This window comes from Heliangelus exortis, chromosome 2, assembly GCF_036169615.1.
Source record: "Heliangelus exortis chromosome 2, bHelExo1.hap1, whole genome shotgun sequence".
NCBI lineage: Eukaryota > Metazoa > Chordata > Aves > Apodiformes > Trochilidae > Heliangelus > Heliangelus exortis.
The window spans coordinates 128546489-128560912 of NC_092423.1; the positions used below are offsets into that span (position 1 = coordinate 128546489).

General features: G+C 41.4%; 1 protein-coding gene and 1 long non-coding RNA gene across 2 annotated transcripts in view; one reads left to right on the forward strand and one right to left on the reverse strand.

Annotated features, from left to right (window-relative positions):
• The window catches only part of SDC2 (syndecan 2), a 59081-nt gene that overhangs the window by 13845 nt on the left and 30812 nt on the right, over positions 1–14424 (forward strand). The window lies entirely within an intron of this gene.
• The window catches only part of LOC139793411 (uncharacterized), a 410787-nt gene continuing 403984 nt past the window's right edge, over positions 7622–14424 (reverse strand). Inside the window, exon 2 of the long non-coding RNA XR_011724599.1 lies at positions 7622–7709. This is a non-coding gene — a long non-coding RNA (uncharacterized lncRNA). The remainder of the gene's footprint in view (positions 7710–14424) is intronic.

The window sequence follows — 14424 nt, forward strand, 5'->3', positions numbered from 1 at the left end:
GTCTGCATCACTTAATTTGTGGTCAATGATGTGAAAAGTTTCCAGAGTTGAGAGTATGCTCTGAGCAGCCCTGATACTCCCATCAGGGCAGAGAAACAGGTTGAGAGTTAAGGTATTGGTAGAGCATGAACTCTTCATTTCCTGGCTTGAACCTGCTTAGTTATTTCAAAGCACCTAGTTTAGCCTTTTAACTTTTCTTAGTCTCACCTAGATGGGGTGAAGCCTGTGCTGTGTGGAGACCATGTTAGAAAATATGCATTTTGAAGCAGAGAAACTGCTCACTAGTGAGGAATCATAAATATCTGACACAGCTTTTGTACCCCATGTTTTTTATTCTTAGAAGGTCTGGAGCAGTAGGTGCCCCAGTAATAAATTTCCCATTAGGAGAATGGTAGTAGTGGTGTAGGCCACAAGAGCCATGGTTGCATCCAGTACTTCCCCAGTGGGACTGGTTAACCTGAAGCCTTGCGAGAGGATGGCTGGGGTGTGCCAAATTCCCACTTGTGTGGCAGAGATCCCTCTATGGTTCCTCTTCAAAATTCTTGAGGGCTTTTTAATCCTGCCATGCAAGTAAAGGCTGACCTTTTGCATGTGGTGGAAGCTTCTTCCAAAGGAGAAGGAATAAACACCAAGGAAACTAAAGGGAGAAGTGTTCCAATAATAATTTTAGGGCTATTTTGTTTTATTTTTCCATAATTATTTTTAATTCTCTCCTGCTGGCAGCGTAAGAGGCATCAGAAGAAGGCAATGTGTTCATTAGGTGTGGTGCAGGACTTGTAACCAAAATGAATAGGCTTCCCTGGATGGCCATTGAGTACATGATCTGGAAATAACTCCTTCGTTTTCTCTTGGGGTTTGGAGATGAAGGGGAACTTTCAGCCTTCATAGTTATTTAAAATAATATGCTGGCATGCCAAGCAGAGCAGGATGTTTTTTCTGATGCTAGGAGAAGCAGCTCATTATGAAAAAACTCTCACTGTTTGTGACACGTTTTGTTTCCTTGTATTTGTATTTTTGATGCTTGTATTTGTGTGCTAAGTTGTTCACAAAAGCGTAAGAAAGTGGGTTTTGGGGAAAGTTGTGAAATGGATGACATTTTCCAAAAGGACAGTGTGTCTCTTTTGGCAGTGTCATGATCAAACAAGTAAATACGTATTTTGGTAAGGAGCCTAATTTTGAAAACATCTGTGGAACTGTCCTCTCATACCCTTCTTAGTGTGTTTGTAATTCCAGTCAGTCTTGGAAAGACCACAGGTGTCAAATGCAAGTACTTTTGGTTTTGGGTTTTTTTTTTTCATATTTCATGGATTTCAAAGTACTTTTTAATTCTGTGATAAAGGTCTGCACAGTAATACTGTATATTTTGACTATAGTAACAGAAGTTAGGGGTGACTTAGCCCAGAACTCAAGTCATGGTGTCTTGATACTTTTTGTGGAGGAAGAGCTAGCAGAGTAGTACCAGCTTCTGTTTGTTCTTTACCTCTTAGCTGAAACTTACTAGCAGAGTTTATTTGTGCATTTTTGTTTCTGATGTGGAAAGATCTGTCCTCAACTAATGAAAAATGTCAAAATTTCCTCTGCTGAAAATCTGGTAGAGGAGATTAAGTAATGCTGAGCTGCTGCTGCTGATCTCTTGTGGGTAGGGAGGGCACAGCATAGAGACACAGGCAAAAGGAGAGAAGAGCCACCATTCACTTTACATGCTGAAAATCTTCCTGTGGCTGCTCCCAACCAACCAGTGCCATTCCAGGAAATATACATGTTTTGGAAATGGTTGCAGCAATAGTAGACAGGCAGCTTTCCTTGTGAAGGAGGGAAAAAGCCTCAAGAAAACCCACTTGATATAACTTTGGATCCCTTCTACTTTTGTGAGGGTTTTACTTTTTTGTTTGGGTTTTTTTCTTAATTACATGGAAGATGTGACTACAGTCAGTTCCTCACTGTACTCTGCCCAAGGGCCAAGCAAAACACTGTTGGGTAGCAAGTGGGTACCTGGTGCAATTGCTCCCAGTTGAGTGAGGTAGCAGGAGGTGAAGGACTTGCAGCATTGTCTCACCAGTCCCTGAGCTGCTCATCTTCTCCAAACTGGTGCTTCATCAGGGAAGCGTGACAAGTAGTGTGAGTGAAGGCAAAGTGAATTTATTAGTGAGACTCAAAAAAAAAAAAAAAAGATCTGGGGAAGTGGAGGTTCTGCTACTGTTACTGTGACTTCTCTTGTGAAAGCAGAGGAGAAGTGGGACAGAGTGACAGGTTGGAGCAGACTATTTAGGTAGAAAATATGGTTGTTATGTTAATAATTCAGCATAATGTAAGAAATCTCTATCTCCTGTTGTAATGCCAGCAAATCAGTAACTGATGTGTTTTGTTTGTGAGTGAAGTACCTGTGTTTATTGTTTTATCTTTGGAAATATGTATGCTTTAGAGCTTCCAGCAAATGAATTATCAAGTTAAAGGTTATGTATTGTAGTGCATATGGTTATAACATTCTTACTTATATGATGAAAATTAGCTTATATTTTATATGAGCTATTAAAACTTATTTAGCTTTTACCTAATAAATATTTATTAGCTGCTAAATATCAGTAATTCATGGCTGATCACTTAGGTTCTCCAGGAGGCAGCTTTGGCAGGGAAGGCATCTCTCTCCTGCCCTCTCTGCAGTTTCACATTAAGCAAGATCTTTCCCACCTGCTGCTTTTTTTGCCCGCAGTTGGAATTTCCCTTTTCAGTGCTTGTCACCGAGTCTAGATTGAGATGTGGGTATCTTGCACTTCCCAGCAGTCAGAAAGGGGACAGTTCTCCAGGACAAATCCGCTTAGAGCCGTGAATTGGTTTGCTTCACAGGGAGGATTGAAATGGATCATCTACTCAAGCAATGCTGTGATTTCTCCTTGGGAATTTAGGTGGATATTACGCATGTCACACGGCTGAGTTTCTGAACACGTTTTTCTTTTTTAAAGGCAGCGTTTAAATGTCAATATCCTTATCTCTGAAGCTTAAGCATTCAGAATTGACAGGTATGTTTTTAGGACCAGGCAGTCTGTGAGAGGAAAATAGTAATAAAATAAAGCATTGGGCTATTTGCTGGCTCATCTTCAATGTCTGGGGGATGTTGAGGGATGACAAGGCAGGGAGCACTACAGCTGCCATTTTCCAAGGCACCATTGGCCATGCAAATGGAAGATTTTCTACAGAAGAGGAAAGGAATAATTCATCTGTGTGCATTATGGCTCTTTGATGATCATGGCAAAACTATGTATGGCAAAACTACAAGGGGGGAAAAGGCAGGACAAAGGGGAAGTAAAAAGAATTGGCCAGGATTGTACTGGTTCATTTGAAAAAAAAAAAAAAAAACCAAAACAGATTAAGTAAAAACCCACCAAAAGAAAAGATCCAAAGATCCAAAGTCTGATTTTACCATGAACAGTGAGGGCCCAGCAGGCTTGCCTCAAACAACAGCTTGGGATACACTGCTGGGTCTTTTATAAATAAATGTTTGGTAAGTGGTATTTTGCTGATGCATTAAGTGGTGGTTTGCAGCAGAACTGCCTTGGGGAATCAAAACAAGTTATGGACTTTACTTGCTCAAATGTAAAGTTTCTGTTGCCTAGCAGGTCAGAGATTTCCATGCATCAGCATGATCCACTGGGATTATGGAGCTGGATTTAGTTATGTGCTTTTACCATTTTAAAAAGTCAATGCTGCTTAGCAATTTTGTATAAGAAACACTAGATACTGTATGAATTTCCCTTTTAGTCAGTGTGTTCTGTGTAAGGCTTTATTTCTTTTTTTAAGAGACCACAGCATATGAAAGTTTGAGGATTAAAAGGAACTTTCAAGGGTGTAATTACAATGCAGTTCTCCTCTGCATTACACTTGTTTTGTAAACTGTTGCTATACAGCTGAATTTACCCTTTGAATAAAGCCTTATATACTCACCAGAGTTAAATGTTTAAACCAAACCACAGGCTTAAAATTGGCTAGTCATTACCCCAGTTACATTAAATTAGAAACTCCGGTAACAAAGTGAAAAGGTTCTTGTTTTATAGCATGAGCCGTTTTTCCACCCTCAGGCAGCAAACTTATTTTGAGTCCCTTGCTCCGAAGAAAACAGAGCTGAGTCCTACAGCTGCAGATGGCCGTCTCGGCACTGCGAAAATAGAAGCTATTTGGGTGCTGTCCCGAATGTTAAAGCCATCCCGCAGCTCACAGGCTGCGCAGAGCAACTCCGCGGGTGCCGATGGCTCCGCGGGGCGCGCTCCGGGGCTGCAGTGTCTGCGCTCCTCTGCCCGCTCCCGGCTCAGCCTCTTCCCGGTGGGTTAGGTGGGAAAGGCTTCCCCTAACTATGTGGGCAGCTTGGCAGTCTCCCCGGGGGCACTTAGGGACCCCTCTGCTTTTGGCAAAGTAGGGGATGACCTTGCAGCCACCTCAGTAATGGGGAAGCTTCACCTGATGTTGTCTCGGTTGAATGCAAAGTAAAGAGTTGTAGAAATTATATCCCAACTTTTTGAAGGTATCCTTTGCATGAAGATAGAAGGCTTCCAGCTTTACAGGAAATGGTTTTGTTCTCAAATTGTGTAGGAAGAAGCAGTTTTGTAAATTGTAGAGATGCTGTGTGATGTATTTTTCTTCTTTTTCTCTTTCCAACCAACCAGTACTTGTTTCTTCCTCTCCATTGCATCCTTGTTGCTTCTACCAAAAATGAAGAGTTGGGATGAGGATATGTTCACTGTTGGATATTTAAGAAGTGCAGCATAAAGTAGCTAATGTTAATAGCAAACTTTTTCTAGAGCATTTTATTCAGCATAAAGTAGTTAATGTTAATAGCGAACTTCTAGAGCATTTCATTTCCATTAATAAATATGGGATATTCTTGCTTTTACTCTTGATTGTATCTGAGCAAAGGCCATCAACTTGTGTGAAGTTTGTTATAGTATTTGGAGATCTTAGTCCAGCCTACCAAAAAAAAAAAAAAAAAAAAAAAAAAAAAGCTGTAGTTCTTTGAGACACCGAAGGATACATTAATACTGGGTGGAAAGGAGAAATTTGTTTTCCTTACAGAGTGAGGCTGACCTGTTACTTGTTTTGTTAATAGATACATACAGGTGTATTTCTATGCTATTTTTTGCTATTTTTAATTTTAGAGGAATAAACATTAAGCAATGAAAATAAATACAGTATATCAGAGAAAGGTGGAAGTATAGGTGGCTTCTCAGCAAAGAAAGGAAATGCTTTGAAGTCTGTGCTGTACAGGTGCAGAGGACAAGCACACAGAACTTTTCATTATGAGGCTTTTCAAAAGAGTTTTTTCTAATGGCCTTCACCAAAGTGATTCTTGCTCTCTTCACCTCTCTTCTAAGCCATTTTTGTTTATCTCTGTATGCATATAGGATGTAGATTTGGCAGAACTTCATTGATTTAGGAAAGCCCTTCAGTCATGCTAGGTATCCATCAGTGACTGACGGATGTGTGAAAGCTTTGACTGTTTCAGGTTACGGCTTGAGGAAATCAATCCTCAGATTAAGTGGATGCTTGAACCAGTGGGAGAATGGCAGTCAGAGATGTGGTTGTCTTAATTTCCCAAGTATGTCCCTGGTGCCAGCAGTGGGGTGGGCAGCCCTCCTGCCTGAGCCCCCCTGCCAGCTTGCTGTGGGGCTGGTGCCCCAGGTCCCTTGTAGTACCTCTGGAAAGTGGGAGGAGGGCTGGTGGAGCTCTGAGGCTCCTCTGCTCTGCTGACAGCTCTGTTCTTGCTGAAGATCAGGTGGGTTGGGCACACATCTGGGAGCCCCGTGCTGCCATGTCCCTTCCCAGTTGCCCCAGTGAGCCTTTCCTCATCCTGTAGCTGAGGGTCTGGGCTGCCCTTCCATTGGTGTGTGATGCCCGTGCAGAACAAGCACAGCCTGGGGTCTGCCCATGGGCCAGGGACTGTGGGTTGGACACATGGGCTCAGCAGCTGAAGCCAAGCTAAATTAGGAGCCTTGAGGATTTCAGTCATCAAAGGAAAGAGGTCAAGCTGGCAGCAATTCCTTGTTGCAGGTGTCAACATCAGTTAGTGTGGGTGCTTTGCTCTGCTGGATGATCTTCATTGTGCTGGGATTTAGGACTACCCCTTTCTCTACTTATGACTACATGCAGGAAAATGTTTTTGCATAACACTAAATAGTGATTGATCCATAACCTCACTTGGCTCTCTTCAGCTTCTGGTGATTGACAGCCCTTAAATAAAACTTTGTGTGACCGTGATACATTTTTTGTAGTGCCAGCTATAAGCTGGGCTCCAGCTGGTCCCCGTGTGTTAGGTATGTACAGTAGATACTGTCTGGGAAGGCTGATGGTGCTTAAGTTAGCTGGATCCCAGTATCTGCCTCATTGTCTTAGACCTCTTAATTGTTAACAGTGCCAAATAAAAATATCATAGGGGTTTAAAGTACAAGCACATACTTTTATGGTGTCCTGAAGTATTGAAGAATTGTAAATAAGTAAATAAAACAGAAAATGAAGAGAACTTGCATTTTTCAGAGCAGTCCTTTATAGCATGAAAAAAAAGGCAAATCCATTGCAATCCTTGACTTAAACACATGCTCAAATTAAGCAAACCAAATTAAGAGCAAACTAAAATGGGATCCCTGGTAAGATTCCTTTTGTGTATATAGTAAGGCATATGTGGGTATGTGGGATCATTTGGTGGTGGTCCAAGCTCAGAGTCACAGGTTGCAGGCAAGCCCTAATCCAAAAGTGCTAACGGGGCCCTGGGCCAAAATCTGTCCAGTGTGTTCCTTGGAGGGTTTGTTAGCTCCATTAAGATGCCCCACAAAGTGGTTTCACTGTTTTGGGTTGAGCCAGGACAGGCCAGAGCGAAGTCTTTTCTTTTGGACATCTATTTATTTATGAACTTACAAAATGGTGTCATCAATTTTAGTGCTCTGCAGGGAGGAATGGATGGTACAAAATTTAGTATAAACACTGAATGGCATGAACACTTAGACTAACACTGCACAGGTTGCTTTATTCAGTACCTTATCTCCTTGAAAAGACTGTGAAAGACACAAACCCCACCCAGTGTTGCCTTGGGAGGAGCAGCCTGGGTAGCTCAGGCTGAGCAGCAGGAGCTGAGAAACAGAGAAGAGGCAGCTGTCTGCCTTGCAAGTTTGTGCTAGGAGCAGTTACTTCTTTTTTAAAAATCATCAGAATAAAAAAAATCAAGTTATGTATACCAAAGGCAGTTTATGTGCTGTGTTGGGCAATTAAAGTTAGGAATTCGGATGGGGAGGGGGATGCAGATGACTGCAGACAAGCACAGAATCATCTCAGTGGAAAAGATGAGTAACTGCAGAAAAGAGTACAGTGCAAGTGGCTCACTTATTTTAGTCAGATGTTTAGAGAGGGAATTGAAATGGCAGAAGTCTGTGAGTCTGGACAAGTTTTGACCATGCTAAGTAGAAGAAAGGGTGTTTCTTCTGTGCCTCATGAAGGAGGGCAGTGGTTGTCATTGCCTGTGTAATTCTGTTACCTGACATTCCCGAGTGTGAGTGAAGCACAAAACATGTATAATATCCCTGTTTTCAGCTCAGTAATACTTTCCATTCCAAGGTCTCCTTGCATACTGATTTGTGATGCACTCTTTCTTTTTTTTTTTTTTTCTTCTTTCTTCTTCTTTTTTTTTTTTTTTTTTTTTTTTTTTTTTTTTTTTTTTTTTTTTCTTTTCTTTTCTTTTTTTTTTTTTTCTTGGTAACTGGCAGTTGCCTGCTCTTCTCTCCTCCAAAATCCTCCCTCTGCCCCCTGGCATATTGCCTGTCTGTGGAGCTGAATCCCAGGCCTGCCTCCTTGGTTTGCCACTGCCTTGCTCCTGTTTGAGGGTAATCTGCATGGCACAAGCAGGGAGTATTTCTAAGGACTGGAACTGCAGCACTTGGAAATTTGCAGGTGTGGGCTTTGGTCTAGCACTGAGTTGGTCGCCTCTCTGCACTCACAGTTTTATTCATCATGCTTTGTTTCTGCAGTTGCTCAGCCTTTATGTCATTCATTTTTGCTAGTAAGTGGCTTTTGCTACTGTAAAATTTGAAGTAACACCTGCCCTAGTGTCACAGAATTGTAGAATGGTTTGGGTTGGAAAGGACCTGAAAATTAATTTAGTTCCATTCCTCTGCATGGGCAGGGACACCTCTGACTACATCAGAGTCGCTCAAAGTGTCCTTTAACTTCAAGGGAGGGGGCATCCAGAACCTACCTGGGCAACCTGTTCCAGTGTCTCACCACCCTCACAGTAAAGAACTTCTAGTGTCTAACCTAAATCTCCTCTCTTCTAGTTGAAAGCCATTGCCCCTTGTCCTATCACTACACACCTTTCTAAAAAGTCCCTCCCCAGCTTTCTTGTAGGCTCCCTTCAGGTACTGGAAGGCTGCTATAAGATCTCCCTGGAAGTTTCTCTTCTCCAGGCTGAGCAAACCCAGCTGTCTCAGCCTGTCTTCACAGGAGAGGTGCTCCAGCCCTCTGGCACACAGCAGCCTGCAGCTTGGTGTTCACATATTGCACAGCAAAACCTGGTGTGGCCAGGGAAGATGCTCCCTGTGGTGTCAGCTTCTCCTGTGCCTCTTTATCTGGTGATAAAGAGCTGGTCTCCTCCTGAGGCTGCCTCACCAGCAGCAAGGAGAGGGTGGTGTCTCGGAGAGTAGAAGAAACTGGTGTGGGCTGCATGGCAAAATGTTTTTTCTTATTGGAATCTCTTTCATTTGACAGAAATTCCAACATCTTGTGCTTCATGTGTAGCTCTTGGACAAGCACATTCCCACATTGTACTGGTGCAGTGACTTGGCTAATGCCAGCAGTCAAAATTACCTGTGTTCATCCCTCTAGGTGTATGACACCTGCTTGTGTAATGTTGATAAAAGCAAAATATGCAGAGGAAGTTTTTCTCCCTTCCCTTTTCCAAGTAAAGCTTCAGTTTTGGACCTGTCTTTCCACCCAAATATGCCAAGGGGGGGCACCTAAAAAGGTGGTGTGTGAGTTTGCAAGCACAGTATAACATGGAGTGTGGGGTTTCTGCTAGCATGTCACCTCACCCTGCGTTGCCAGCCTTTTAAAGAACTTGAAAAAGAAAGTATAAATTACAGTTTATGACACGTTTATGCAGAAACAACAGTATTTTACCACAGACCTGTATTTTTCACTCTTTTCCTACAACTCACCTTGAACTGCCCAATTTTTGAAAGTGTATGCATTATAGTTATTTTTGTTTGTATATCTTTTTTGTATATTTTGTGGGAAGTTTTTATAAAAGTGTATTTTTTACATCTTTAACTTTCTGTGTCATTTTCTTCAGTGTTGTGAGATACTGAATGAACATTCCTCCTGTTTTTTGAAGCGTCTTGCTTTTGTTAGTATATAATGTTTCTGCAATTCATTAGGCTATATAAGAGTTTCTTCATAGTGAATGAAAAGAATTGCAGGTATTTCAGGAATCTATGAATAGCTGTTTCATAATAAAAGGCTAATAAGGCAGGAGCATTTTTTCCTTATAATCTGAGTTTCAGGAGAAGTGAGTACTAAGAGCTCAGTGTTAAGGCCAGCTTGCTAAAATTTGATACTTCAGCTGTATAAAAGAAAGCTGTAGTCTTCAATGAGATTGCAGAGAGATAAAAATACGGATCTGCCCTGTGCCAGAGTATTTCTTGCCACAGCACTGAGTGAGCACTGAGGTCTCTTTATTTAAACCAGGAGTGACAGCAGTGTTGCCTTCAGCACAGCCAAGAGCTAAGGTAGAAGGATTTATGGGATAACAAGTCCTATTTGAGTGCCTGTAAAATAAATAACTAAATTACTTGTAAATTCTATAGTATGCCACAAGTTCATCTCTGGTGAGGAGTGTTACATAATTCTGATATGGAAAGATATCTTGGGATGACCATTTTACCATTTAGGAAAGTAATTGTGCCAGATTAGCCTTGCTCTCTATAGTGAACTGCAGTAGTGCTGTGAGAGCCCTTCAACCTTAATGCCTTCCTTTTAGGAAGTGGTATTGCTAATGGGAAGTTGTACAGATTAGGTTATATCAGTGCCTGGTTTCTATCAAACAGCTTGGCAAGAATTGCTGCATTCTCTGTTAATAGATTCTGTTCTCTAACAGTGTGGATTCTAAACACAATCTCAAATGAGATACTCTAGTATGACTTTGGAGTCGTGACTGTACTTAAGAGTATTGCCTTTAAATCATGGAGGCTTATTGTGCTTCAGTTACTGATGTTTAATTTTTAAGCAGGGATTTCCTTGAGCTAGGCCCTCTGTTTTACTTAAGGCACATAATAAGGTAAGTAGTAGATATGGATGATTGTTTAACGGCCATAGATTTTCACAGGGTAATTAAGGTTAATGTTTTCCTAAACTTATTTGGTTTTGTATCTTTTTCAATTACTGTCCAATGTAAAAGATAGGTTCGTTGGCTACCTCTGCTCTATTTTTTTTTATCTTAATGTGATTTAATTATTTCTGAAGGAAAAAAGAAATCCTCTTTGGTTTGGCTTCAGCAGCCTATAATCTGAAAGGAATATGCTGAATCTTGAATTGGGCTAAGCTTTTCTTTTTCCTCTCTCATCAGTAATGATCAGGAACAGGTTTCCATAATGTAAGACATCTTCCAAGGGCAGTAATATTAATCTGTGCTGTGAGTTCAACCCATACAAGGTGGGTTTCATTCAGATGCTATAGAAGGAACATCTCAGTCAGTAGTTCCAACAAAATAATTGTCCTTTTTTTTCTGTTGTCAGAAGCAGCTTTAGAATTTTGCTATCAGAGAAAGTTACCCTGAAATAAGTAAGTCTAAATTTACACATATGTTGGATCAGTTTTGCAAATAATGTTAATTCCTTCCTGAAGTAAGAGACATTCAATTTAATACTACTGGTTCAAGGTATATTATCTTTATCAGCAAAACACAGACAAATCCTGCCTGTGTATTTGAAAGGAATAGAAGCATTTAGGTGCTGTCTCATGTCACACAGGAAAAACTTTAGCATCATAAAATAAGAGTTCAGTGAGCAAGTTTAAACTGGGAGCCCGTTTTCTGCTTTAAAAAGACAGAATATGCATAGAGTATGCACCTTGCTAGTGACTTCTAGCTAGCTGTGACTGTTGCTATTGCAACAGCTATACTTCAGGTGAAAATCAAGGAAATTTAGAAGTATATGCAAGTTTTCTAAACCCAGTAAAAGTTTAAAAAAAATATCGCAGTTCGCCACAGGCTGTGTTCTGATTCTGAAGCTGTCATGAAGAGTTTGTGTATTGTTTTCTGTTCCTCACAAGAGGTACTTGTATTTAGAGGAAATCAAAAGCCCCTGTGGGAATTCCTGTTCTGTAGGAAGCTGTCAAGGTTTTCTGGTTGTATATGCAGTAAAGCTTGTGTGTTACTTGCACAGAAGTTAATTGCTTCTATGTTTAACTTCATCACAGATCTCAATCATATAAAGGAGTTAAAATCCAGGACTTGTCCTTCCTTGGTGATGGATGGATTTTGTGAGGGATACTTGTGTGTGTTTTATAGAGCTTTGTTTTTATCTAAAATTGTCCTTTTACCCTCTTAGAACTATAGTAATAAAGCAAAATGGTTATTTCTAATAGAAGTGCATATGGAGTACAGTTACATATTTTTTTTGACTGCCGTACAAATTACATTCTACATACCATGCTGCAGTGTGTTAGTAGGTAATTTGTTTTATGGTTGAAAAAAAAAAAACTTTGCTAGTGTTTCTGGGAGCCTAAAAAGGAAGGAAATGCTTGGCCTTCAGTCAAGAGAACAAAACCTCTCTTGTTGGTTTATGAGGTTTTGGGGTGTGCCTATAACCTAAAAATGTTGTAACAGCATTTATTTTGGAAGCTTTATTTTGAGCTTCCATCAACACCTTGATGAGAAGGGACAAGCTACCATCAACCCCCTGCCTGCTTAAATTTTGGTTTAATCCAACCAAGAGGGAGACATCGTCAATGATGCATCAGACTTTGCAAGCCTGCCTGGACCTGTATTTCTGGCTTTGAAGAAAGAGTGAGATGTTCACCAATACATTCTACTAATCTCTGTATAGATATTGCTGCTAATCTCTACACTGAGAAACTCTGGAAGCAGATCTACAGGTGTTTTAACAAAGCCAGCCAGGAGTGCTTTACTTTGTTGTCTTCAGCTGCCCATCTAATACAGGATCCACTTCAGGACTGTGACCTGCAAGTCCTTTTTTGAAGTCCTTTGAAGACCTGGCTTGGTTCTTGGTGTGGCTGAGAACTGCAAAAGAGCTACATGTAAATCTATGCAAATCACCTCTTAGCTATATGCACTGAAATTATAATAAAGCTTGCTCCAAATCAGAATATATTCTCCAACTCTTATGCTGTAGGTGCAACTAACGTGGCATTTTTGAATCTCATGCCTGTTTTACAGGCATGTGTCTACAGGCATGAGGCTGAAAATTTTTTTCTGTGTACTTGCAGAGTCCAGGGATGGTGAAAATGCTGATTTCTCACTGTGGAGTTAGGACAGCATAAGCCTGTAGGAAGAGTGGTCTGCTCTTTGCCACCATGCCCTCATTAGCTTTTCACAGTGGCAAAGGGGAGGAGAATTGTTCCATCCAGAAGCAGCTGTAGCTGCTGTAGCACCATGTGCTCCCACAGCCTCTGGCATGGATTAGTTGGAGGAGATGGGAAGAGGGGGACTTACTGATCTATAGGAGGGTGCAAGAGGGTGCTGCATAGCTTAGATATACTTCTTCACTGGTGCAGAAGCTGTTGCTGGTTCTCAGGGTTTTTCCCAGAGCAGCAAGGGGAACCAAAGAATGGGGTTCTTGGTTTCCTAGTTATCAGAAAAATGGTAATAGATTTGTGCTACAAAGATGTTAGTGTTCTTCTCACTTCCGTAAGCAACTGGTTATTTAAATTAGCTTTGAAGTTTTGGAAGCTCTGTTTTTCTGTGCTTGGCATTTTTAGCTAGAAAAAACAACCTCAGATAAAATTCCTGAGTGTAAAGAGTCTTGCCTGCATGGGATATTGAAGTCTACATTACATCTGCTGTTGTGATGTATCCTGGGGTTTGACCTGGACTTTGTCATCTGAGGAGTTTCTAGGCGTGGTGTAAGTTAAGACCTGTTGGATGACACCCTGGAGTGCTCTCCAAAGCTTGTCTTGCTGTGTGGGAACTGCTGTCATTGAAAAGTGACAAGCCAGGCTTCGCTCATGTTATATTCAATACCTGTGTACAGGGAGAGTGTGCTGAGGTGACAAAGCTGAGTGTTCCACAAGTGTTTCAGACATTTGCCCTTTATGCCCTGTTTTGGAGACAGCCTCCTTCTCTTGCCTGCATCTCCTACCTTTCCAGAACGGGAAAGAGAAGACAAATGCTCTTAAATTTTGTGCCATGGAAGATACCTCAGGCACAGAGGAGGTTTGCACAGCCCTGGAATGTGCAATGGGACCTGCAGGAGGCACGTGTCCATCTGGTGAGGAACTGGGGACGGTGCCTGAGACATCCCAAGCAGTGCTATGTGCCTGTGGTTAGGAAGCCCAACAGGGCACCCCTGGCTGCAGTGACTCCATTTCCACTGATTAAAATGGGATTTAGGACCCTGAGCTCCAGCTTAAATGCTTGCCTAAAAGTAGCTGGGTTTGGAGCTGAACCCTTTGCTTTAAGCCTGGAATTCTGGGTAGCAGGGGCTCTCCAGGAGTTTTAAATTCTCCATGCTTGTTTGTGCTTTTTCTTTTTTCCTTTTTCCCTATCACTGACAAACAGTGATGGTGCTGCAGCTTGGAGGCAGGAAGCATGCCGGTATCCTGTAATTGCCTCTCAGATGTTAGCTGGGAAGTTGCTTTTGTATAATTGTCTTGTTTTGTTTTCAGCTTGTTTGTTCCCACAGCCTCCTATTACATTAGGACAATATGTCCCTCTTGGAAGGTTTTCTAAGCTACTGTAAGGTAATTTCATCTTGCTGACCAGGACACCACTGTCTGTAAGTGCATTTTTATGCAGGTATCCCTAGGGAATTTTTATACTGTGTGGGCACTTATCAAGAGCCTGGCTTGAAAGAAGAGAGGGTGGTACAGGAATAGAACTGGAGTGCTGTCTTAAGCTGAGGGAATAGGTCCTTATTGTCCTTAGGTAGAATAAGTGTATAATTAGCAGAAATTTCAAGCACTTTTTAACACAAGCACATCTCAATTTTACAGGTTGGTCTTAGGTCAATTTTTCTGCTATTCTGTAGTTGATAGGTATACAATGCTCTGACTGAATAGCATTACATATACTTAGGGTCCATGAAGAATTTAGTAGGTAAAATGTTGCTAAAATGATAATCGGCGTGTTTAACAGCAGCAGTTTCCTGCCATGCAGTTCAGGGTTGATTCTTTTCACCACCAGCAAACTCCATTAGTTTCTCATTTCACACCTGGGAGATT